The sequence below is a fragment of the Orussus abietinus genome, unplaced genomic scaffold, assembly GCF_000612105.2.
Source record: "Orussus abietinus isolate OABI.00-Male unplaced genomic scaffold, Oabi_2.0 scaffold13, whole genome shotgun sequence".
Lineage (NCBI taxonomy): Eukaryota > Metazoa > Arthropoda > Insecta > Hymenoptera > Orussidae > Orussus > Orussus abietinus.
Window position 1 is genome coordinate 841,110 of NW_019394887.1, and position 24,792 is coordinate 865,901.

The following is a 24,792-nucleotide window of genomic DNA, read 5'->3' on the forward strand; positions in this document are numbered from 1 at the left end:
AACATTTCAACGTCCCGGGTTACATGTTCTTATCATTTTCTGCCTTTCACTTAGTTATCGAATTTTCCATATCCAGGCGGAAAATATTTCCCTGGGAATTAATTTCTTTCATGTGGGGAATAATTTCCAGAAAATGGCGTACTCCTTGGTCTCGAAGGAAAGGAAATTATGTTTTCCTTTTTTTTTTCTCCGTCGGGGTGTATCGATGATAAAAATTAGGGCGAGGTGGAGGAGAGAAGGAATCTCTTGGAAATGGAAAATGGCCGAATGGAGCGCCGAAGGCGCCAGCAAAGACTTCACGGATCGTTAATTTATCGTTATGACACCGAGTAATTGGCGAGCGGGAATAAAAAGTAGGGAGATGGCGGGCACCGGGAGGTGAACATTTAATTTGGCATAATCTTTCGTCGGCGGGTCTCGCTTTCGCTCAGATCGCGAGAGCCGGCCGGAGGAAGAAAAGGACGCCGAAGGAAAATGGCCGGGGATCGGGGAATTATTGAATTATCTCCCCGGTTTAAGTGTGCCCGTCCGCCGATTTCTTCTCGAGGTAGAAAAACCGGGAGGGATCGTAACTCCGATTTTTCCCGAGGAATCGGGACTTCTCTCAGCCAGTGGTCACGCACATTTATTCCCAGCCAAGATGGCGCCGCGAGTCTTCGACACCGAGGCGCGTCCCTCTATCAACATTAATAATTACGAATTATCATTCGATAATTTCCCAGTTGCAATTTTCACGGCCCCTTATTTTTTCTCTTTTTTTTTTTTTTATTTAAAACCATCCCAGTCTCGTAGGTATTTCTCCCCGAGGACTTAATTACTCAAAATTGGGTTTAGAGGGTTCAGAGGGTTGGAACCACCCCCCCCGCCCGAGTTTCTGGGGATTTTCCTTAGCAGGGGCCTTGAGAAGTCCGTAGTCAGCCCCGGTATCGACTGAACCCGACGTTCGGCAGGAAGTCGGACTTTCCGTGACCTATAGTCTCTCCTCGTAACCGAGGACGGTGCCTTCCGTCAATAGGAAGTTCGTCCAGGGTCCCGGAGCTATAACCCAGCCCTGGTGCGACGCTGTCCGGCAATTTGAATATCAAAGTTCCCCAGGGCGGCCGAGGTCGATCGATGGTCGAGGGGCGACCGATCGGCGTCTTCCTTTCGATTTCTCTTCCATCCCCGACCACCAAGTTTCTCGGATCCACCCCTAAAGAGTACATATCCCGATCCTCCAAACATTCCAAGTCCGGCACCCATTTCGACCTAACCTAAAAAGCCAAGAAAAGTTACTCCACTGGGTGAACTCCTGACATCCTCGGTGCCGTTACTCCACTTCCTTGGATCCCCAGGAAGGGGTTATCAAACGTCTCTAGATAAAGCCGGGCCCTAAAAAGTGCGAGGGAATTCTTTTTCTTTTTTTCGTCGAATTTCTTCACACGTGGGGAGTCGGGGAATAAGAGGAGAGGGTGCCCCGAGGATGCCCGGAGTCCGGGGCACCTGGTGGCGATGATCGCGGAGGAGAGAGAAAATTTCGCTATAACGGGTCCTCGAGGTGCGCTTTGGCGAAGATGCGGAGAGGAGGAGAGGAGGGCCCCTCTTCCGGAGGGGCGATCAGCTGCGCCGGGGAAGCAATTCCGGAGCGCGGCCCCGACGAAGATGACGGCCCGTCAGGGCCCGGGGCCCACGTAACGGGCAATTTGACCGTTTTGTCAAGGCGGACACGCATGGCGCGACAGGTTGTACGCGGCGCGTCCACCGGGGCCCGGAATCCCTGCGGCCCCTCTCTCCCCTGAGCGGGGTTACCGGGGGTCACCCTAGCGGAACCGTAGAAACATACGGCAGTCCCGGAATAATGAGAGGGTTCCTGTCCGTTCCGTCCGCTCGTCCACGTCCGGCCGATATTTCACGAATTTCTGACCCATCGGGACAAGCCGCCCTGGCGCGGATGGGTCCCCGAGGTTCGGGACCGTTGGTCATCGAAATCGTCCCTGCGGGGTGAACGGGCATGTCGAAAATTGGTCGGAATGGTTTCCGGTGATCGCCGGGGATTAATTCGGACTCTCTGGGGAGGATTAGATAGAATCGATCACCTGGGATTCATTAGAACACACCTTTGGGGAGGTTCGAGGCGAGTCGATCGCGATCCAGAAGCGGCTACGAGAACGTCTCGGACCGTGAGGCCCCAACGGGCCGAGACCAGGCCAACCGGAAGTCCTCGTTACCGGATAGGCGCCCAGCGATTGCGATCGTCGCCTCCGACCTTATCCCGGACGGTCCCCGTTAGACTCACGGACGCGGAATTCGGCGAAACGCCTCTCGCGTGGGAAACGCTCTCCAGGAGTCGAGACGTATATTCCGCAACGCTTCGGGGAAATTTTTCCTCGATGATCTATCTAGGATGAATCCCTCCACCGGAAGTCCTCTCTTCTCGCGGGAAAAAACCCATTTTAGGGGGCGAGACGAATTTCGCGGAACTCAAAATGGCGGCGCTCGCACCAGAAGCGATCCGCTCTCTTCCCGGGGCAGGAGAGATCACGGACCTCTGGTCGCGGTGCAGGATGCATCCGACGCAGCATCCGGGCCGACGTCCCTCTCCCCACCTCCTATCCGGGCGTTCGGCAAAGGCTCGGCGGGCCGTGGGTCGGTTGGTATTGGATTACAAAGTGCATAAATATTCATAGGGAGCCCGGCGAAGGTGTGGGTGAGCTCTGGAGGCCCCGCCGAGAGAGAAGGAGAGAGAGTGAGTGAACCGAGGTGAGGCGGGATAATATTAACGGGAAGTTTAATCGTTGGCTGGCCCGGGCTGTCAGCTCGGACGCGCGCCGGGTCAGTCGAGCCCTCGAGGTCAATTAGTGCTGCTCAACACTCCTCTCCCTCGAGAGACCTTACCGAACCTCGGCGTCGTTCCCGACGAGCGGGGCAGGGGTCCCGAGGGAACGATATCGCGGAAGAGGCCGATCGGGAGCCCGTCGAATCGGCGCCACGGTTGGCTAGAATCCCAAAATCCTGGAAAAAAATCCAAAAACCAAATTTGTTATTATTTTCTGTTTTAATTCACATTGTTTTGTATAGCAAGGTTTCCTGCGTGTAATACTGCAACTACAGCTACCTAGGTTTTAGACCGCCATTTTGGTTTTTTGAAATTTATAGTACAAGAAAAAAGGTCGAAGTAGAAGCTCGATCACGAGTCTGGAGCGGAATTTTGTGTTTTTTTTATTTTATTTTATTACACACGGCGACTCCTCATTTGTTAGGATCGTCCCAGTTAAATGATAAGGGGTATCATTCTACCCTTCGTCAAATTGTACAAACATATATATATATTAAAAAAATATATATAATCATTTTTCACCCGAGTTCCGGGCCGATATCGTTCCTCCTCGACGCCGTCGAAGTTTAGACTCCTCTCCGCACCGCGTCGACGTTTTCCTGGAGAGCCACTTCGAGCTGGATTCTCCTCTCCCCTTGGGGATCCCGCTTTTCCTCGAGATGGATGCAACTTCCGGTTCCCGAAAGCCCGAGAAAATGCCTTCCCCGTCCCGGGGAAGGGAAGGTAAACGTTGGGTGTTAAAGACGAGGAGCGCAGCACCGCTGGCCCCATTAGCATACATTAATTGCTTCTCGCACGATGCGTCCCCCTATCACTCCCATCCTGGTATGACTTCCCTCGGGAACCCCCTTGCGGCCCTCGCACGCCTTCCCCGGGTTATTAAGTCCTCGAGGGCCGCGGAAAAAAAATCCGGGAACCTTCTCGCCGCGGTAAAACCGGAGAGGCCTTGAAAACAGGAGTCGAGAGAGAGGTGTCCTGAAAATGTCGAAAATGCTCGGTAAAATGAAAATGGAAGAAAAATGTTAAGTAGCATTACTCGTGAAAATGGGAGTCGCCTTGGATTTTAGATGTGTTGATATTTCTTTTTTTTTTTTAAGTACATTGAATTTTTGCTCCAGCAGGTTGTGACGCCAGAAATGGGAGATTCGAGGTATCCCTGGTTTTGGGGAACCCACCTGAATCGCCCTGTATAGATCGGTCGTTAAGAGGACTCGGAGCACCGCAAAGCATTTGACGTATTTCTCCGTTCTCTTTCCCCGCGAGGTTCTCTCTCATTCCGCCGTTTCCTCGGACCTTGAAGAGGCATCCGAAGTCGCGGAATTCCTCTCGTCCGGAGAATGCACCGACGTGAAAAAGAATTTCCGGTTGCAGAATCGTCAAGGAGTCCTCCTCTCCGCCGGCCCCTTTCATCGCGGACAATAACGAAACGCTGGATGAAAAAAGAAAAAAGGGGGAAAGGGAGGGGAGGATTAATCCTGGATGAAATCGGAGGGGAAAGCAGGACTATTTCCGTCGCGAGGAGGTTTATTAACAATTTGACGTTTTGATATATATGTACCTGTATGACACTTCCATATCACCTTAAGAAGCAGGACTATTTCCGCCGTGAGGAGGTTTATTAATAATTTGACGTTTTGATATATGTACCTGTATGACACTTCCATATCACCTTAAGAAGCAGGACTATTTCCGTCGCGAATAGGTGCGTCGCCACGTGGAAAGGCGATCCTCGGATCGAGACGGGAATTATCGCCGGTGGAAACCCACGACTCCGTCGGGTAATGGCTCTCCCGTGGGAGCTGGTTCTCAGGGTGCGGTGGGAACAGGTGCGTGACGTCAGGTGGGCAGTACCTGCAGGGCCGCAACCGAATGCGCAGGGCGATCGGGATTTTGAGAGGCGAAAATCCTGGCCATATCGCAGGAAGAAACCGCGAGAACGATAAAAGAATAGAGAGAAAAATGACAAAAAAAATGAAAAAAAAAAAGAAAGAGGAGATTCGAGGTTCAAGGACCACGGGATTTTCTAACGGGTAATCTCTGCCTAATCTCCACGTAATCTTTGTCACGAGAGAGTGATAGGTGAATATTATTATTAATTCCATACCGGCGAGTGCCGTCGCGTTATATAATAATCCGGTGATCGATTACGATCATTTACATCTCGGTCGGCATGCGCGTACGTGTCGCGCGTTCTTTCGCATAATTCGAAATTCCAGGAATCCATACGGATAGCGTAAATCACTGCAAAGTGGCCTCGACGAATTTCCACGCGATGATGCACCTGCACGGTGCGAGGTACAGGTGTGCAGGTATGGACGAGATGCACAGGACGAATGCAGGTACGAACTCTTGTACGAGGACGTGCATCGATACGCATACCGTGTACGAATGCCCTTGTCTATGAGTACCCGTACCTGTACGTACGTACCCCTGTACTGGTATGTACCCATTTAAGAGTACAGGAGATAACGCACTCGTCTAAGAATCGACTCATCGTCGGGTATCCGTGGTAGAGCTTGTAAATTATGTATGAGAGTGTACTCTCGACGGGTTACATAATGGCTTGTTTATGGTCGCATGTAAACAGCAATCAATGGGCCAGCCGTAATCACTCGGTCACTCGGTCGAGCTCGGCCATGAATTAGTGCAAAATGGACAGGGGGTGCTAATGGGAGATCCGCGGGATTCGGATATTAATTATTTATTTTAAGAACCACCCGCGAGGGTCGCGCCATCTTCTTCGTCCCTCCAGGAGCGAGCGAAATGCCCGCGGGAAATTCAAACGTGGTAGGCTCCCGCCTTCGGATTTCGCCTCGTGGTATTGTATATCGGTGGGTGAATCATTTCCAGCCTATCGCTTGACTTTGTCATCGCTCGTTTCGCGTCTCTTCGAACTGGCCGATTTCCCCGTCCGCCATGTTGGTTTAACGGCGAGTCCCATTTTTTTGTTTCCTTTTTCTCTCTTTTTGTTCCTATCACTTTTTAGACGATTACGAGATTTCCCGGTATACCGCGGAAAAATTAATCCCCGAGACGTGCACGCGCTCGCACATGTGACGGAGGAACAATCGCGGAGACGCGGCCGAGACGTTGCGTAAGGCCCGCGCGCCGTGTCGGGAGATTCCTCCTCCTTTTGCGCTTTCCGAGCAACCAAGCCGCGATCCTGGATTCTTCGGGTAAAAGAGACAGAGCCGAGGGCTGGGACGAAAATCGGGCTTCGAAAAATTGCGAGGATTTCAAAGCGAGAGTCGAGGGTACTGCGGCACTTTTGGCGGCATTTTTAAATTCCTCACTTTCCACTGATAACGAATTATCGCTATCGAAAATTTTCTCAATGACGATGCTTCGACGGTACTTGCTGCAAGTTCCGATTACTCGTTAGACGGTTTTTTCCTTTTTACCGCGAATGAAATAGAAAAAAAGCGGAGGAAAAAATGGCGTCTCGGTCGTCCGACATTCGGGCCCGCTGGAGGACGTCTAAATGGCTTAATCTCCTGCAAATGGACTCTCGGAGCACTGGGAAAGGATTGCGCAATTCCCAGGGGCTATTTCGATCCGACACCCCGTCCTTACGTGCACCTTACGTAGTTGCATCTTGCGAGGTCTATCTCGGCGCATCGCGGGATTGCGCAAAGATCGTCCGAGCTGTTTAGAGACTCGCACGTGTAATGACACTCGGAACGATCGATCTGGAATCAGTGCGATCGAGGATGCAAATTAGGTGGATCTATTCGACCGATGCAACGGCGCGTGGAATCGCTACTTGATTATGCTCTTATTTCTACCTCTTTCCTTTCAATCCTCCCAGGCGACATAATTACACGGCTAATTGCAGCCGGACCAATTAGACCTAGGATTAGATATGGGAGAAATGAAAATGCGGAAAACATAGTCAGAGAGATAAGAACCCTCTTAGGGGGAGATGGACCTGCGCGGTGCAACTGGTGCAACGGGTGCGTTGCATAACTCCCTTTTAATCTCACCGCGGCAATTAGCAGGTGACATTACCCGAGTACTCGTAACGTTACTCGCCCGCTATTTCCACTCAGTGAATTTTCACCCTTTAAGTTGGATCATTCATTTCCACGCGGCGTTGAAATTCTGCAGCGCGCCGAAAATGCACTTATAGGTTATGCAGGTAAATCCTATTCGGGGAACTTTTTTCCCCCGTACATTTATTAGCGAAAATACCGTGTCCTAGTTTCGGAAAGCGAAGGTCTAAGAGCAAAACCGACGCTCGGCGGGGAATATTATATAATAACCGCCAGGCTCGAAACTTCGGAGGTAAAAATGCACGTATGGCGCGAAAAAGATCGTAAAAATTGGCAAGACTCTTTGGCACTTACGAGGCGTAAACGATCGGAGAGGAAATCGCTCTTTGTAGCGCAGGTCTTGCCTTGAGTGTAATTCCTCGCAAAAACGAGGGAAATTCTTCGGTTGGCCGGAAAAGTGACTTGGATTTTACACCTCGGCATTTTTACACGGTTTTCACGTATATAAGTATTCAGAGCCCGAGTAATTTGCACGTGGCCAGTTTGCCTGGAGTCGACTTATCTCAATATACATACATATATATGTATATTGGTCGGCAAATTATTTTTGTTTTGCTTGGAAAATAAGAAAAAAAATTTATTTTTTTTTTTTAGAAAATTGCGGCCAAATTTGCGACTTTCGATATTTTCATTGTGGTATTTTGACCCTCGGTAGGCGAATTTCGACAATGCTCGGTAGATCCTCCCTTCCCGGGTGCCTTTCGGAATTTCGCATTTCGTAGGCCCGCCTAAGCATAAATCCCGGAGGGCTAATTAAACCTAAGGGCTATCGCAAGGATTAATCGATCGCTTCCTCGTGAAACGAGCTCCGGCAAATGCCGTCTCCTCTCTTCTCTTCCCTCTCCCTCTCGGGCCGCGCGAGAAAAGAAACCGGGCGAAAGAGGGGAGCGACCGAGAGGGCGGGAGGGAACGGAGAGGGCACGAGTCCGGGAAGAAGAGGAAGAGAAAAGGACGAAAAGAAGGAAGAAAAAAAAAGCAAGAAATAGAAACCCGCGAAAAATGGAAGAAGACGAGGAGAATCGAAGTGAGCCCTCGGACCGGTCGGACGTCTCCTCGGATCGCTGCTTTTCCGCAGGCGCTGGAAAATTCCGCAGTCCCCTGGAACGTCATCCTCTCGCCCCTCTCCGTCGAATCCGCAATTCCAAAAAATCACCCTCTGCGTGTCCCCCACCCCCGGGAATAAAATAGAATTTAGCGGTAAGAAAAATCAGGGCATTTAAATTAATAATTAATATTTCCCTGGAATAACCTTCTCGCCGGCGTTTCAGGTTTTCCTGTTTGATCGCCTTTTGTTTAGGAATTTAACGAGATGAAAAAATCCAGTTGAGTATAGGATGTTATTTTTTGATATACGGATGAGGGATAAGCGAGAGGAGGGGAGGGAACGGGTGGTTTCATGGTTTCCCCAGGGAAGAGATTTTCTGCAGACAGGGTGCGATCTCTCGGGCCTGCCCGGACGGGAACACGTGTACCTCGACCTGTCTCTTGAATATTTATAAGACTTGTTTATAAGCGACGAGGAGCCGCGCATTCTGGAAAAGAGCGTCTTCTGATTTATGCGGCCGACGAGCGGCCGCGGGTTCCTTTCCTCCGCGAGTCTCGGGGGAGAGAGAGAGAGAGAGAGAGAGAGGTCTTCTCCTCTCCTCTCTCCTCTTGTGCACGCACCTGAATATCGATCGGTATCGCGATCGATGACGCTAATGCGCCTCTGCGTTTCGCCGCGTCCTCGACCCGATACCTAGAACGCGATCCATTTGTCTCTCCACCCCGGCATTCCTGCGAATCTTATTTCCAGGACCTCTCGAGTCCTCGAAAGGGTCGTTGCCTCCAACACGGGGAACAATTGAATGCACCCTCGACCCCAGAAAAATTGGGAGATGCGAAAAATCTACAAGAAAAAAAAATTGCATCGTTTCAAGAGCACTTTTCTACCTTTAGAAAAATATAAAAAATGGCGTACGGGTGTCGGTACGCTGGCAAGAAATTGTATTAATTTCACGAATTTTTATGGCCTGTAATTTCAATTATTAGCTCGAGGTGATAATTTGAATTTCATAATCGCGAATGAGAGAGAAAAAAAAATTGCATCGTTTCAAGGGCGCTCTTCTATCTTCAGGAAAATATGAAAAATATGAATAAATTTCACGGATTTTGACGACCTGTCATTTCAATTAGCTCGAGGTGATAATTTGATATTCGCGCCCGGAGGATCTTACAATTATAGAAATGCCGGATTTGGGGGGCGAATTCGTCGGTGGAAACGCAAGGTATAGCGAACTACCGTTTAACGAGCCGGTAACAAGCGTACGGCTAATTACAAGTTCTCGATACTCGGTCAGGGATAACATTGTGCGTTAACGACTCAATAGCTTCTGGCCCGAGACGCTTGCTCCTTCCCCGTCTACCTAGTCGGCCCTCTCTCTCTCTATCTCTCTTTCTCGGGTTACGATACCAAACCAGTTTCCTCTGGAGGTTCTTTCGGCGATCTGGGAAGAGGATCTCCAGAACGCGTCGCCCTTTGACGGAGAACTTGACTGCGAAATCTGTCCCGAGGGATCCGCGACCCCCGACAGGTGACAAAGCATTGATAAGAGGAGCCAAAGATAAAAAGTGCTCCTCCAATTCTTCATCCCACCCCTTCGGAGTACCTAAGACCCTCGACTTATCTTTTTTTAAACATTTCCTTAATACACTCTTTATCGGAAATACATGAGACTTCGTAAATGGAGAAAATGGGAAATTGATAACAATGCCAACGAGGGTAGCAATAATCGCGATAATTTATTACTAATATTATAATCGCGATAATTTATTACTAATATTATATTAGTAATAATTAGGATAATCGCGTTACGGGGTCGTAATGGTCTTCTCGGCCGATTAGGGGAGGGCGAGATCGGTCGTGTCGTGAATGGATTTTTGCGCTTTCCGGTGTTAATAGAAAATTAGGCTCGGATTACTGGAGCCCGATATATACCATGCTCGGTCCCGGTACTGCGCCTAAACACGAAAACACCGAATAGGGTATGCGAGTGCACTCCATAGGTGTATGGGATGTGCCGAGATACGCCCCCTACGGTCTTGGCAGAGGTTCTCAAATTTATCGATAAACGGCCCGACCGCCATTTACGATAACCTATATCCCTTATCACCCGAAATAAGTAATCTCGAGTACGCCCTTAATTTTTTTTACGTATAGAAAATCCGTAGATGCACCTTGCAACCCACGTTTCGTTTCCCGCTTTCTCAAAATTACGTTCTTGGAGACAAATGGATATTTTTTTGTATTGATTTAGTGCTCGTTAGAAATAAATCGCGTGACTTGGATTCCCCGTTCGAAGCCCCTCGAGAGGCGCCTCCGTTATTTCTAGTGTTTTCCATATCGTTATTAACGGGGGTGGGTTTTTATAAGGACGTAGGAATTTTGATAAGTCGTGGGAACGGTGTCGATGTCACTTTTTCGGTTCCGGGACGAAAGCGCGACGTGACGGATTTAGTGATCGAGAAGGGGAGTGCCTCTCGGAAAGCGGCGAAGATTAAGTACCACTGTGCTTGAAATTTACGAAGCGAGCCCTTGATGCACAGCCTGATTTTTGGCAAGGTGGGACCTCCCTCTTCGTCATCGGTACGAGTTTTAATGCGTTTTACGGCCCGAGCTGAAAACCCATTAAAGCCGCGCCGGTTGGTGGGAGGACAAATGGGGGGCCCTTAAAATTATTTACTTTCTTGCCGAAAGTCGCTCCCCCACTCTGCTCGGCCTCTTAAATAATCGCCGATTACTTATACCACTTATAAACAACGAGTCGGAAATAAGGGAAACAATTAACGTAATATCTAACCGCGAGATGCATTCGCCGGTTTTCCCTTCTCGGCGGCCATCTTGGAGAACGCTTCCCGCCGAAGAATTCAAAATGGAGAGTATAAAATAATTACAAGTCGTATCTGCAGGGGAGGCATTCATGTCCGCCATTGTACATACATAGATAATTGATTAATTCGAGGCGAGAATAAATTCCAGGGAAGTCACATTCACTCTGTAATGTCACATTTTAAGCATCCGAGTCAAGTTAAAGAATGTTACAATGTAAATATACGATGTTTCGTGTATTTATACATATTCCAATTTGTAATATTTTCCATTTAAAAGGGGCGACGCGTTGCGTTTTCCGGAAAACCGGGCCCTACGTGATACCAAGATGCGCGCGACTTCGCCTGGGAACCGACCGGCGGAAAAGCCTCGCCTCGTTCGTCGGTTTGATTCGATTTTCTCGTGAACGCGGCCGTGTGTCACGCGAGGCTCGGCCTCGAGGCCCCGACGCGGGGCGGATCCGCAACGGTGGCGGCAAGGAAGAAGATCATTACCCGCGGTGGCTGTCGCGCGAGTCCCTCGCCAGGAGACACGCAAGCAACGTTTCCACGAGAACGTCGTCGCCCAACGACGAAAGCTCCGCCGTCTGGCGCCGTCGGAGCGACACTGGGGGTTTCGGACACTCCGTCGACGTCGGCAACGCCGGCGACCCCGGTATAACGGCGGCAACACCGCGGACCGGGGCGATGCGGGCGGCCGCGGCGACCGCTAAGTCAGTAGTTCGCGATCGGCCAAGGGTGGGATCTAACGCAATGTCGGTCGCGATAATTCCTTAACTCTACGCATTTTCACTATATCGTAATATCTGAACACCTTGTAAGAGCCTCTCGATATTAGGCTCTTAGGATAGCGGAGGCTCATCGGACGTGAATTAGTATTTCCCGCGGCACGGTGTGTGTTTGTGTATATCGAGATTTTATATAACGTGAATAACGTATGTTTCTCTTTTGTTACAGGTGAGCTGGACGAGTCGGTTCGCATTGGCGTAGGTTGTAGGTACTCTTTTGGAGGGATCTTTATGAGGGAATAATTGAATCGTTTGTATTTTGGGTAAGTGGCAATCGAATAATCGGATTTTAATTAGTATTCCTCCGCAATTGGAGGCTACGTTATGACGCTGACGCCATTATCGCGGACGTAATCCCCGCTCCGGTGCACTACGCTAGTCGTAACGAACACATGAACCTATACACTGGATGGCGATGCCATGACTCACGTAGTCTTCGTTCACTTTCCATGCGCAACGATCAAATGTAACTAATTTAATAGATAGAATATTGTTTCATCAATCATGTGGCGTGGAAGAGGTATTGTTTATAAAACTTTTCTCCCAACCCGGTTTACCGAATTGTTAGACACTTTACAACGTGAATAGGGAGACTATAAGGAAAGTCCTGAAACTCATGAAATGTCAATTATTTTCACATTTGTTTATAAGTATTTTAAAAAATAGTTGATAAAAAATGAAATTTCACGAGTTTCAGGACCTACCTTAGGGTCTCCATATTCACGCATTAAATTATGAAACGATTTAAGACACCCAGTCCTATGAAAAGTGTGATGAACGATTGAGCTTTCGGACGCCGCTTTCACGTCCCCTTAACGGGACGGAGTACGAGGAAGATTCAGGCCCTCCAGGAGACAATGCCTCCGGATTTCGCATCCTCGGCCGAGGTAACGGGGAAGTTCCTTGACGCGCCTCCATGAAGATCTCACGGAGGAGATCGCGCGTCCCGGGGCTGAAATTAAAACGGAGAATCCTGTCCCGATAGGCGAGTACGTGTCCTGGGACAGCCGAGATATATCGCCTGAATCTCGATCGAGATATGCCGAGGAAGTCGCCGCCGTTTACGCGTTAGCGACTCGACGGGGGAATCGGCGCCGATTGCCCGTAGTTTAATGGTTAAGACAAATCGCGTAATTAGCTAATACCTCCCCGAAAACCCGATTTGCGGCGGCGAGCCTATTTGCATCCCTATATAATTGCAGCCCTCTCTCTCGCTCACTTTGGCCCCCCTCCAAAGTGTTTACGCGTCCCGAGAATTATGCTAACGCAGAAAAATCGTCCACTCTCAATGGCCTTGTTAAAGTTGACTTTACTCATTCAAGAGGTTCAGAAAACGACATTCGTTGTCCAATTTGACACGGCATTTATTTATGTTTATGAACCTTTCCGAATTATGCACTGAAAATGGCGTTACATAAGGCGCTCTTTGATGCGACACAGTGATCGTAAATTGTCGATTAATTTTCGCGACAACTCTGACAGAAGTAATAAAACGAAATGTCGGGATTACGTGCGAGTTTCTCGTAATTGCGGGCCGAGTGCGGGACAGCTCGATAAAATTCATCCATCCGTAATGAATAATAAAAGCGTATCTCGGCATGTCGCCGGAAATATCGCATATTGATCTGAAATATACACGCGTTTATTGGTAATATTTCTTAAACTTGTCCTAGGCCATATTTAACCGAGGTAATTGCTGGATAATACGACCACGTGTCGGGTCTTTACTCGGAGTAATCGACTGCTTTATCGATTATTGCAATAGAGATAGAGAAATCATTCCGATAAGTCGATCACACGAATCCCCGGGTTTATTCAAGGGGTTTTATAATTACGGCTCAATGATCGGGACACCTTTCGCTGCCAGTCATAAACGGCCGAAAAAAACGTATTATTAATTATGTCACAGTAAATAATTTTTCCCGCGCGCTTTACATAACGAGCCTCGTAAAGGTGGTAATAATCATATGTCTCCAGGGTCATAACACGGCAGTACTCTCGTTGAGATCGATGTGTATCGATTTGATAGGCCCGGTTGTTAAAAGACCGCCGCAATAAATATCGGATGCCGCATTCGGTCCATGTAATTCATGTAATTCGAAGGCGAATGTACGTCATCCGGGGAAAAGAAACATGGAGACACCTTTTGCCGACGAATTTTTGGCCCACGTAGGGTGTTCGATTTCTCCCTCGCATAATTTTTCGTCGATTTAACGCGCCTTTAAATTTTTTTTAACCCTTTGTCTCATAAGAGCGCCTAAAGGCGCCCGACGCTTGGTCCAATATTGCCTGCACGGTCACGGGAATTTCGCCCGTATGTCGAACGGCTCCGTGTTCGAAGGGTTAAAAGGAATGGCATCGATTCTGCCGGTAGTCGAAATGCGATTGTAATTAGAACAGCCGGACAAAACGGAGGCACCTTTCGCCTTTACCAGGAGCGATTAAGAGACGACGACAAAGGGAAATGGATCGCCAGTGGCACTCGGCTTGTCCGCCGTCGCGGCTCATTATCGCGAATCGTTCCACGCGTACGAGGGCTAGCTGCGCGCGCAGGTGCACCTAAGTGCACTCATCCCTCTGTATGTGTACCGTAAATGAGTTTCATCCATCCGCGGGTAAAATAAATAAATGGTGCACTCCCGATGCGGTACGCCCGGTTGTCTTCCTCCGTCGGCGCATACCGGGTGTTCACATCCGTGAAAACAGGCTTCGTAAATATCCAGGTTTTATGCACCGATACCGGGCATTCTCTTTGTCTACCCCTTCCCATGGTGCGATTCTCTCCTATGCGTAGCCGGGATTAAAATTCGATCACTTGGTCTATTCGATATTACCAATGACGCTCGGTTTCTTTACGTTGGACATTAATTTAAACAGCGACATCGAATGGTTCTTGATTCGTAAATGTTGCGGTGATTTTTATGGAGGTCTATTCTTATTTTATCTTTTTTTTTTTTAGTATTAATTTCTATCGGAGAGAGGTTAATTTATTGGTACAGATATTCCAGTATCTTTTATTTCGGCTTTGAGCCGCTCGACGTGATCTTGAAATGTGGGGACATTTGGCGGGAGATTTGAATGACTTGACTCCATTCACCGATCGAGATGATGGGTGGTCGTGACTCGCGTCGAGCGATTGTCATTCTCCTCGAGAATCGGATTAATTAATTAGAAATGGTACATGTACACGTGCAGTCGAGATTGGCCAGCTCCTGTCCCTAATCACAGTCACTCGACGGGATATCAGTCTGTCAAGATCTCGATTTTTTTCCTCCAAGGAGAACGGCCAGAGATCTCGCGATATTAATTTTCGCGCATCAACGACATCGTGGGATCGATTCCACGGATGAGAATTAATCGATTAATATTTTCAATTAAATCGGATAGAAAAGGATATGAAAAAAAAAAAAAAAACTCTTTCCCCTAGTTTTTCCACGAGTATATCAGCGGTTCTTGATTTTCATGATGTCAGTTTCATTCCCTCCGGGTATTTTCGACCGTAAATATATTTTTTAGCGAGGAAGGACGACGAGGAGGGGATCGTGAACGCGGGATTTCGCGGATCGGGGATGTTATCTTATTGCGATCGGCATAAGAGCGATCTCAACGTGGCCGTTAACGGTATACCGAGGAGTTTCCTTCTCCTGGTTTTCTTGGATTAGCCGATTAAAACGGTTCCACGGCGAGAAGGGGCCTCGTATGTAGATCGAGGCTGATGATTCGCCGATCCGAGGGTAGACCGGTAGCCGGTCGAAGGAAGAGTGAGCTGCGGGTAAAAAGAGGAGAGCTCGCAAGAAGTCGAAAATAAAAGAGAGAGAAGGGGGGAAGATCGTAATCGAGGGCCGATGCAAGAAAGACCGCGAGGAGGAAAAGAAAGGACGGGAGAGCGGCGAGGCAAGGAGAGAAGGGAACCCCGAGGGAAACGCGGTTGCACTGGGAGGAAAAAGTAACCGAGGAGAAATGGAAAACTTCCTGCCGAGGAAGAGATACCGCGGTGGGAAAAGGCGAGGAAGAAGGAATCCCTCTGCGGAGTCCTACGAGCGCCGGATTAAAGCGAGTCGCTTGGAGGCACGTTTCGGCGTGACCGGAGCGTTTTATAGAAAAATGGCCCGAATGAATGTTGTTCTTTAGGGTTCGTTCTATAAATCTCGTAGAGGTCGTCGTTTCGCTAGGGGCCGCCGGTTCTCGGGAAATGCCGGTTCTCTTCTCGGGCGGGCGGTAATGGGGAGGAATTCGCGAAAGTCGCGGAAAGCCGTCGAAGGCGTTGGCCGCTCTCGGAAGAAGCGGCCGAAGAAGGCGCAGAAGAAGGGCGGGAAAAGCGGGGAAAAAAGAAATGCGGGGAAAAAGGAGAGGAACGTCGGCCCTGCCGGATAGTTCGGTTTTACGGCCGGGGCATCTCTTTTGCTGCGTCCCTCCCTCTCTCTCTCGCTCCCGTTCCTCGGCCTCGCGTTTTACGCCCAGGGAGCGTTGCTCGCGCTCGTTTTCAGTCGTTGCATGGAAATCCGCGGTTTTACTGCCGAGCCGCCTCTAAGTTATGGGGAAACTTTATGGTCGCTCTATGGACTCCGCACTCGCCCTCGGGCTCCGCCTACCCACGGCCTCTGGACTCCTCGGGAACCCCGGGGAACCCTGAAGGAACCCGGCCTCTTTCTTCGAGGTGCGCCGTCTTGGATTCTCTTCTCCGCGTTCCTCGAGCAATTTCTTAAAAAAAAAAATCCTCGATTTCTCACCTGAAAATCTCTCTCTCACCCGTGGACGTCTCCTCGGAAGGAACTTTATCTCCGAATTTAGGTGATATGAAACCGTCAAGGATCACATATTCTTGTTTGAAAAGTGAAATTTCACGAGCGTCTGGTTTTTCCTTAGGGCCTTCATAATCGCGTGTTAAAGTTTTATTAATATTTTGACGCTTTATATGTATATAGAATGAGCCTTTCATATCACCTTATTCTCTTTGAACACGGAGGCATTCGACATATGGGCGAAATTCCTCTGACCGTGCAGGCGATATTGGACCTAACGTCGGGCGCCTTTAGGCGCTCTTAGTAGCCAAGGGGTTAAGGGAGTACCGAAAAGTCCTATCCGAGGAGATTAGAATTCCCGATGTTCCTGTCATTCTATATGTCGCCGTTATCTCCAGATATTCCGATGGTTATGAATCTATTCCTCCAACCGCCATTACGGATTTCACAGCTCGATCAGCCTTCCTTCGGATCCCGTGACGGGTTTCGACCTATCGGAGCTCGCCTCCTTTATTGGTCCGAGCCTTTTTTCTCGCCTCGTCTAGGGCCCCGCCGATTGGCCGCCGGCTCGAAAGTCGAAACCACCTTGTCACGCCGTGAAATTAGGCCTTTTACGCGTCCACCGGGGTGAGCGGCGTAACCAAATAGCCTCCGCTTCTTGCGGAGTCTAGAGTTACCAAGATGGCGCTATCGATTCCTTATAGCTTCCATGTTCGCGTTCTAAAATTTGAGACGATTCGGTATCGACACCTTGATCCATTAAAAATTCGTTGCTGGGAAATCATCAGTCTGAAGGGTCGGCGCGGAAAATGCGGTTTTCCAAGATGGCCGCCGCCGGCCACCGGAAGTGGCTCTCCCGGGGGACGGACCTTCCCTTCCGGACGCGACATACGACCGGCAAGGGCATCGATGCGTAGGAAAAAGCGCGCGCATGTTCGCCGCCGCGACGCGTCGCGCCTCGGTGTACCTCGCATTAGGGAAATATTCAAATGGACCTACGGGGGCCATTGTTATTCTACCGTGAAAACGGCCGCCGCTGTTACCTTTTATTAACGTAATTTGTTCTATTAACAGTTTCCCGGCGGCCGTGGCGTGCCTTAACGGTTCCCCGGGGAGCACGCGCGTCCTGAAGCGGCGCGAACGCGCCTAATTTGCTCGGCCGTTTCCGGAAAGATTCGGGCGTTTCCGCCTCGCCCCCCTGATCGGTGGAAAAAGTAACCCGATTCGCGGAAAATACGCGGAAAGGACCTCGCAGAGCGGAATCAAGGACGATTACGTCTCCGTGAGTCTAATAATCAATAGGGAGATATTAAAAGGATATAAGATAAAAGGAGATACTAAAAGATATAATAAAAATAAAAAAAAACTCGATGACGCGTGAAATGGATTAGAAAACCAGGGTCGAAGAATTTCTTTTTATCCATATGGAGGATTTTCTTTTTTTTCTTCCTGCCAGGATGATGTGGGGAGGTCGAAGGATAATAAGATGAAGAGGTCTCTCCGCAGGTGGAGACGCGCGACGCCTCGAATAAATCACCCGGCGATGGGAAAAAAAAACCGATTGCGACCATACGCGTACCGATCCGGTAGCGATGTCGATTCAAAAGCGATAAGAGCGGAATGGAAGAAAAAAAAAAACACAGGACAGACTTTAATGCCGACCGCCGAAGGAATAGCTCGGGGCGCGGAAAAACTCGCATTCCGCCCGGCGGAGAAAAGAATCCGCAAGGGAACTCGGCGCGCGCGACAGTGATCGAAGACGCGTTCGATCGTCGATCGGATTTTCCTGATGACTCCGGGCAAAAAGATGGCCTACAAGAACGATCGCGAGCTTCTTCCTTTCCCTCTGTACGTACATCTCGATGTACACAAACGTGCCCCAGTTTTGCAATTTTTTTTATTCAACTTAAAGGACAATTGAAAAGAAATGATTTTCATTAATTTCATCGAAGTTTGGCATGTCTCTTTAAAAACGCGAGAAAAATTAATTACCAGGTAGTACTATACGAAGCGTTTGAATTATTATCGTTAGACATGATTCTGAAAAATTGACGTTGATTTTAGTGCAATGAGTTTAGATACGTATCGAGATTTTTTTCTTAGTCGGGGAGGTTGGGGCGACCTCCGACGAAAATGCGAGTAAATTCGCGAGGGTACTCTTGAGCGTATGCACCGGGGGATTAATAATTCGCGCCGGTAGCAATCTAGTACCGGCTCGGTAGCCGATTCCCGGGCAAGGTACACGCGTACCTCGACCCGGGGAGGATGTAAAGAGAGGAGGAAGACCGAGACGAGGACGAGAGCGCGCGGGCCGCGATACCATCTACTTTGGCATTACGTAACTTCACCTTGCCGCTAAACGCGAAACAATGGTCTCACGTGAGACGCGTTGCCGGAGATACGCGATCTGACCGGTAACGGTGGAGCGCCGAGGGTGGAACCCGCGGAAACGCGACCGCGGCCAACGAAGTGAGGGCAAAGTGTGGACGCGCTCGTGGAAAGTTCCACTTTCAGAAATTAAAAAAAAAATTAATTTTTTTTCTCGGGTGAGATTTTATTTTTTCTTAACCGGTAATGATGGAGCGTCGAGGGTGGAACCCGCGGCCAACGAAGTGAGGGCAAAGTGTGGACGCGCTCGTGGAAAGTTCCACTTTCAGAAATGAAGAAAAAATTAATTTTTTAGTCAGCGAGGTAAGAAATGCGTCATGAAAGTTACCACATTTTGTGCGGGAGGAAAATGTATTTTTCTTTTTTTCTAAAAAGAGATATCCGTTCCACTAACAATACCAGAAGTGGAATTCGGAGGCACGAGGAGTCTCCTCTCTCTCTCTGGACACCTGGCCGTAAAATCCCGAGGCGTTTTATTTCCTTGAATTCGTTGAAATCCCTCGAGTTCGCCGTTATTTATTCCTTCCTCTGTTTAATATGAAAGTAGAGCTAATTAGATCGCGTGTCGGTGGATTAAAATCTTCGCAAGAAAGAAACGGCGGTCTTTTTCTTATTTTTTTTTATACCGAAAATAGGCTCGGAAGGACTCTCCAGCTCTCTCTCCTAAGGATGCGTCGAGGAATTCTTTCCTCGCGTGAGTTCGCTTCTCCGCAAAGAGTTCTTCGCGCATGCGTAGCGAGATCGTACACGCATAATTTAAGTACTCCCCGTTACGCGTCGACGTGAAGGATGTAAAGAAAAGAAAAGGTAAAGAGACCGGCAGAGCGAAGGAATCGTCTTCGAGACGAAAACCCGTGGTTAGGACTCCCCGAGGAACTGGAGCGATGTGCAATTTTCCACCTCGCTTTGACCGAGAAGCGGGATAAAAAATCGAAAACGCAGCGGTATATCGTACTTGTCGCGGGCCGAATAACAATTATTACCTCCACCTGAATGCACGAGGGAGTCTGAAACCGCAATTTTTTATCTCCATTCCAAAGGAAAGGGATCACCTCGGAGCGCCGAGAGCGAACGCGCGATCAACGATGCGATTACCGTCCTGATTAATTGGATTATGGTAAAATATGCCATAATCGCGGAGGAATTACCGCACTACAGGAGAGAAATAAGCTGGCCGTTAACGAAAGGAACCTCACTTTCCTCGCGGAAGATCTGGATATGATTTTATTACTCATTTTTCATTTTTTAACCCCTTAAACGCGGAGCCATTTGACGTACGGGCGAAATTCGTATGACCGTGCGGAGGATATTGGACCAAACGTCGGGGGCCTGATGGAATAGCCAAGAAATTCCACGATAACGCGGAGGATCCGAATATGATTCTTCGGTTGTTTATCATTTTGCAATGAGTATTTTAGGGGGAACTTTTTGGAGGTGTGGCCAAGGAAGTCGATTTTAACGGAGAACGCGCATTCCAGGGCCCGTAAAAAAATGGGAAGGCGGTAAATCGAGTTATGCCGATATCGTCGTAACGCCGGCGTTAACGGTAACGCTTCGTATCGGCGTTGAAATTACACTTCTGGGGTCGTTAGGGATTTCGCTATTACGCGGTCGTTAGAATGTAACGCCGATTTATGAGGAGAGAGGCTACTATCTCGGGTGCACGTTGGAAACTCGACGGGATGGAGATGGAAGAGTGTCGTTCTTGTTGTTCCTCGCCACTCTTCGGGTAATTATTTAATTTAGGACTCCTCGCAATCCACGGGGGGAATGCGCGAGATCGCCGATTAGATCGGCGAATGATTAATTGGATTGCGTCGAAGCATGCGATAACTGCGGGAATTACTATCAACTTCTGTCGACCGCCAGTCAGGAAATGCCGATGACAAATTGAAGTTGGCAAGGTACGCGAAGTGCAGGGGAATTGCAGTCACTTTGGCCGAGCAAATGGCTGGGGACGGAAGACGTACTTAGGCGTCGGGGAAGATAGAAAAAGAAAAAAGAGAGAAAAAAAAAAATTTCTCATTAAATTTCTCTCCTGGCGGACATCAATGAAATCCAATATTCGCCGATATTCTATTCGTAATAAAATTAATTAAATACAATTAAACGGATCTTCGAGAGCGTAAAATTCGGTGCTCCACTTAATCGAGGATCTCGCTACGTTGAAGAGGTTCATGTGTCGAAAAAGGATGAGTCCTGGCACGAAGGGCATTAAATCCTTAATAATTAATGCGATGTATGTGGCCGTTAACATTGTTGTTAAATAATGAATGAGGGCAAGGGCACGATGACCGATTCGAGGGTCTTAAATAGCGTTAAGGCGGCACACGAGGCGAGACACGCTAGAATCCGCTTGGCCGTGCACGCACACTGGGTACACACTGTACGCACAAGTGCACACAAGTAACACACACGTCGAGATTTCCAGAGCGCGATAAATCCAAGTCGGAGGGAACCAAACCGTGTCCCGTAACTATCAGCTCCTTCGGTCTGTTTTTCGCGCGCACTCGGCTTGACCCCTTCGTCGTTCCCCTCGACCCCGAAGAGGATCCTCGGGGACACTTCGCAGGAGAGCGAGCCGACTGGCCAAGTAAAAGCGTGAAATTACCCGGAGGGAAGGCACCAGGGGTACAATTGCTCGAAAATTGCGCGGCCTAAGTAGCCGGGTAATGCGAACCTCCGAGGATGCTGCCGAGCCCCACCTTGCAAATTGCACATTTAAGCCCGCTACGGGGGGAACTCTTCGGGAATATCAGGTCCGACCTCGAGGGAGAAGCTGGAAGGTCGAGGCCATTTCCTGATTCCAGGATCGGAAGATGGGTCCTGGAACCTCCTGCCTTCGGTGGCGGTCATCCCGAAGAGGGACCTCGGGGCTGGGTGAACCTGGAATACAGTTTAAGCCCTAACAAAAAATGAACAGACTGATTGGAATGTTTCCTGGATGTAGACCTTTGTGCCATGTTGAGGTTTCTTTGTGGGATTTTTTTTTTTTAATAAAGAAATTCCGAAATCCTGGAAATTTGGATTTTTCGACTCTAATGGGCTCTCTGACGTTAGGAAAATTCAGAGCCTCCGTCATTTTTTTAACGCCTCTAATCTCTTGTCAAACAAATGCCACAAACAAAACTCAACATGGCACAACGTCTGCATTACGGAAACATTTTGATAAGCCTGTTAATTTTTTTTTTTGCCTCAAACTAGATTCCAGGTTCACCCAGCCGGACCTCTGGTGTTCTCGAGGGTTTTGTTTCGTGAATTGTGGATCGTTTTCGCGAGTGGGACGATCTATGTGTTTGGTACCTGATGGTGGTCGTGAAGACGACTCCGCGGAAGACCGAGGAGAGGCTTCGAAGCCACCAAGAGGGACTTCCGGTCGTCCCGGGAGGGACTTCAGGGTGTCACAGGGCGTGACGGAAATTCGTCGACGAGAGGAAGAGCCGTTCCGGTGGATGGCCTCGCATCTGGCCAGATATCTCAATCTTTTCCCCGGGTTTAGCGTCGCCTGGAACGACGACGACATGCCATCCTGCTCCCGGGTCCCCGATTTCCGTAAAAGTCCCGAAGGACGCGTGCCCGCCGCACCGAAGAGGAGCGGCTCTTCGGCTCCTTCTACAAGGAGACGCGCCGCTGCTTTATCGGCATTACATCTTAATTCGTTTGCCCCTTCGCGTACACCCATACACACGTGTAAATGCCGTTCCCAGGAAGGCTCGTTAGCCATTTTTATAGAGGTTTTAGCGCGCGGCGAACGCCTCGAAACCGCTTTTCCTCATTTTTTTTCAATGCCTTCCCGCTATCGGTCTTCGACGGGCCAACAAGGGGAAACCGAGGGCGTCTTATCGCATGACTGCCGGTTACCAGGATAGAAAAGTCCGCATTTTTTCTCCATTTCTGTCTACCCATAAACGTAGACTCTTTTCTTGGACTGAAAAGAGAGATTCTAATTAGCAAGCGGTGGGTACGCGCAAGGTTGCGACGAAGGGGCCTGATGTACCTTCTGCACATGAGAAGTGGGTCGAAATTTCGATGGAGGGTCCTAAGGCTCGACTAGATTTATCTGAAAACGCTCGTAGTCCGTTGTTGAAGACGCTTTAGGGTTGGCGAAGACGCGAGCCACCATGTCCAAGCACTTTGGGGGCCATCGAATTCCCCGGCAGCTGCCGAACCGCAGGAAAAGTGTTCCTTTGTCGAGATTTCGAGGAGCCGAGGAGCGAGGACCTTCCCACGGGAACCGACTTCTGGACGCGGAGGTTTCGGGGCCGCTCGACCGTGCGGTCTGCAACTTCCGTTGCACCCTGCACCCCCCGGATGCGCGTTGGAAAGCAGAGGCCGATTATAAACCGACGAGAGGTCAGGGTACTTCCCATCGCAGGTGGGGTGGGGCCTTTCCGCAGCCCCGTTCCCGAAGAGCCTTAACAAACTGCCGTCAAAACCTGGAACCGAGTCAGACTTCGACTTCGTCCTGGTCCCGCTAAAAGCGCGAGACCAAGGACCAAGACTGCGAGTCCAGGAATTTTCCTGGCCACCCGGCATGCGTCAAATCCCTGGAAAAAGGAGACGTCCCAGGGCTCGCTAAGAGTTCCTCTATCCGGCGACTGGAAGTAGGAGTTGAAATCTGGTTGGGAGATCGCTGAGACCTCCGCACAGAATGGAAAGCGCCTACCCGAGGCTGCGGTCGCCCGATTTCCCAGTTTCCAGCCAGGTGATTTTCCCGAAGAGCCACGGGCCAGCGACTCGACGTCTTCGTCTTTGGCGAACGTGGCCGTGGCTTAGTGGGACGCTGACCACGTCGCAGGAACGACCCAGGGGACGAGGATCTACACCTCGATGAACACGGCACGACATTCTCCCGGCCCCCCGGCCCTCGCTCCTTTCCTCGGGCGGCCCCTACCTCGCTACCAAGAAGAAGGCCCCTCTCTGTCGCCTGTCTCTTCGTCCTCGAAGAGCGCCGAGCATCCACCGCGATCGACCATGCTGGGAACCACGCACCGTGACGTTGGTATCCTCCTTAGGCGGTACCAGAGGTACCCGAGGTACCAGAAGCACGATGGGTACCTTGGATATCGGAGGTGCAACGGGGATCCGAGGTCCCCGAAACGCGACAGCGACATGGGAACGAACCTAGGGACCCATCACCGTGGGTCCTAATGATCAAGCTTTCTGTCACGGCCCAACTAGAACGAACCACGTGACGTGGGGTGTTAGACTTGACGATGACTTCAGCTCCTTGAGTTTAGGATGAAGACTCCTTAGATGTTGGATGCTGCATCGGGAGGTTGATGGCTGGTATTGAGAACGTCTTTTTTAATGTAAAATCCTCCGTCATGGTAATTGATCGCGAAGACGGATGTCGAGTGTCATTATCGCCAGGGGAAATTACCCGGATCGGCGTATCGGTTTCGGAGCCGTTCATGACTTCTGGGTTTTAATCAGAACTCGAGCGTAATGACACCGCCGAGGTGCACGTGCACGTCTGGCGTCGCTTATGGTCGGGTTTGCACATGACGATAATCTTTTCTCCTCTGGGTACCGAGAAGAGTCCCTCTCTCCATCTCCGGCCTGCGCCTCATCTTCGGAGAGCCTCGAGCATCCTGCGCGATCAATCATGCTGCCAACCACGCATCATGACTTTGGTATCTTCCTTAGGCGTACCTCGTGCACCAAGGGTACGCTCTCTTCATCTCAAGACCCCGGACCGGAGGACTCGAAGTCAGGAAAACTCCGATCCAGGGTCATCTTCGAGGACCCCGCCCTGGTAGTGACGAAAATTCAAGGCCTGGCTCCAAGATAGGTAGCTCGTCGAGGATCCTGAATTGGTCTTCCTGGAAGCTTCCTCTGGGTCGGGGGAGATCAACGGGGAAGAATGGAATCCGTGTTCCTGGCAGCGGTGAGCAAATCCTCCCGGTGCTCCCTGATCCTCCCGCGGAATTCGTCATCCTTCGGGATCGACCGTCCGGATTCCAGGACTCGACAGGAATGCGCGATCCAATGAATCACCAGGTGATCGACGTTCTCCAAGTGCCAACCGGTCGTCGTGGCCGACGTCGACCGGGAGATCGGCTTGGGTGGTGGCGATCAAGGTCTCGCCGAGTCGCACGCACTTACGTAATTGAAGCATCGAGGTAATTAAAGTACTC

At 49.8% G+C, this 24,792-nt stretch overlaps 1 protein-coding gene and 1 long non-coding RNA gene across 4 annotated transcripts in view; both read left to right on the forward strand.

Moving 5' to 3' along the window:
• Positions 1-24,792, forward strand: part of LOC105698442 (homeotic protein distal-less) — a 60,558-nt gene that overhangs the window by 22,764 nt on the left and 13,002 nt on the right. The gene's annotated exons all lie outside the window — the stretch shown is intronic.
• LOC111674136 lies at positions 11,504-12,025 on the forward strand. Its single transcript, XR_002762288.1, has 2 exons — positions 11,504-11,626; positions 11,692-12,025. It is a non-coding gene; the product is annotated as an uncharacterized LOC111674136 (long non-coding RNA).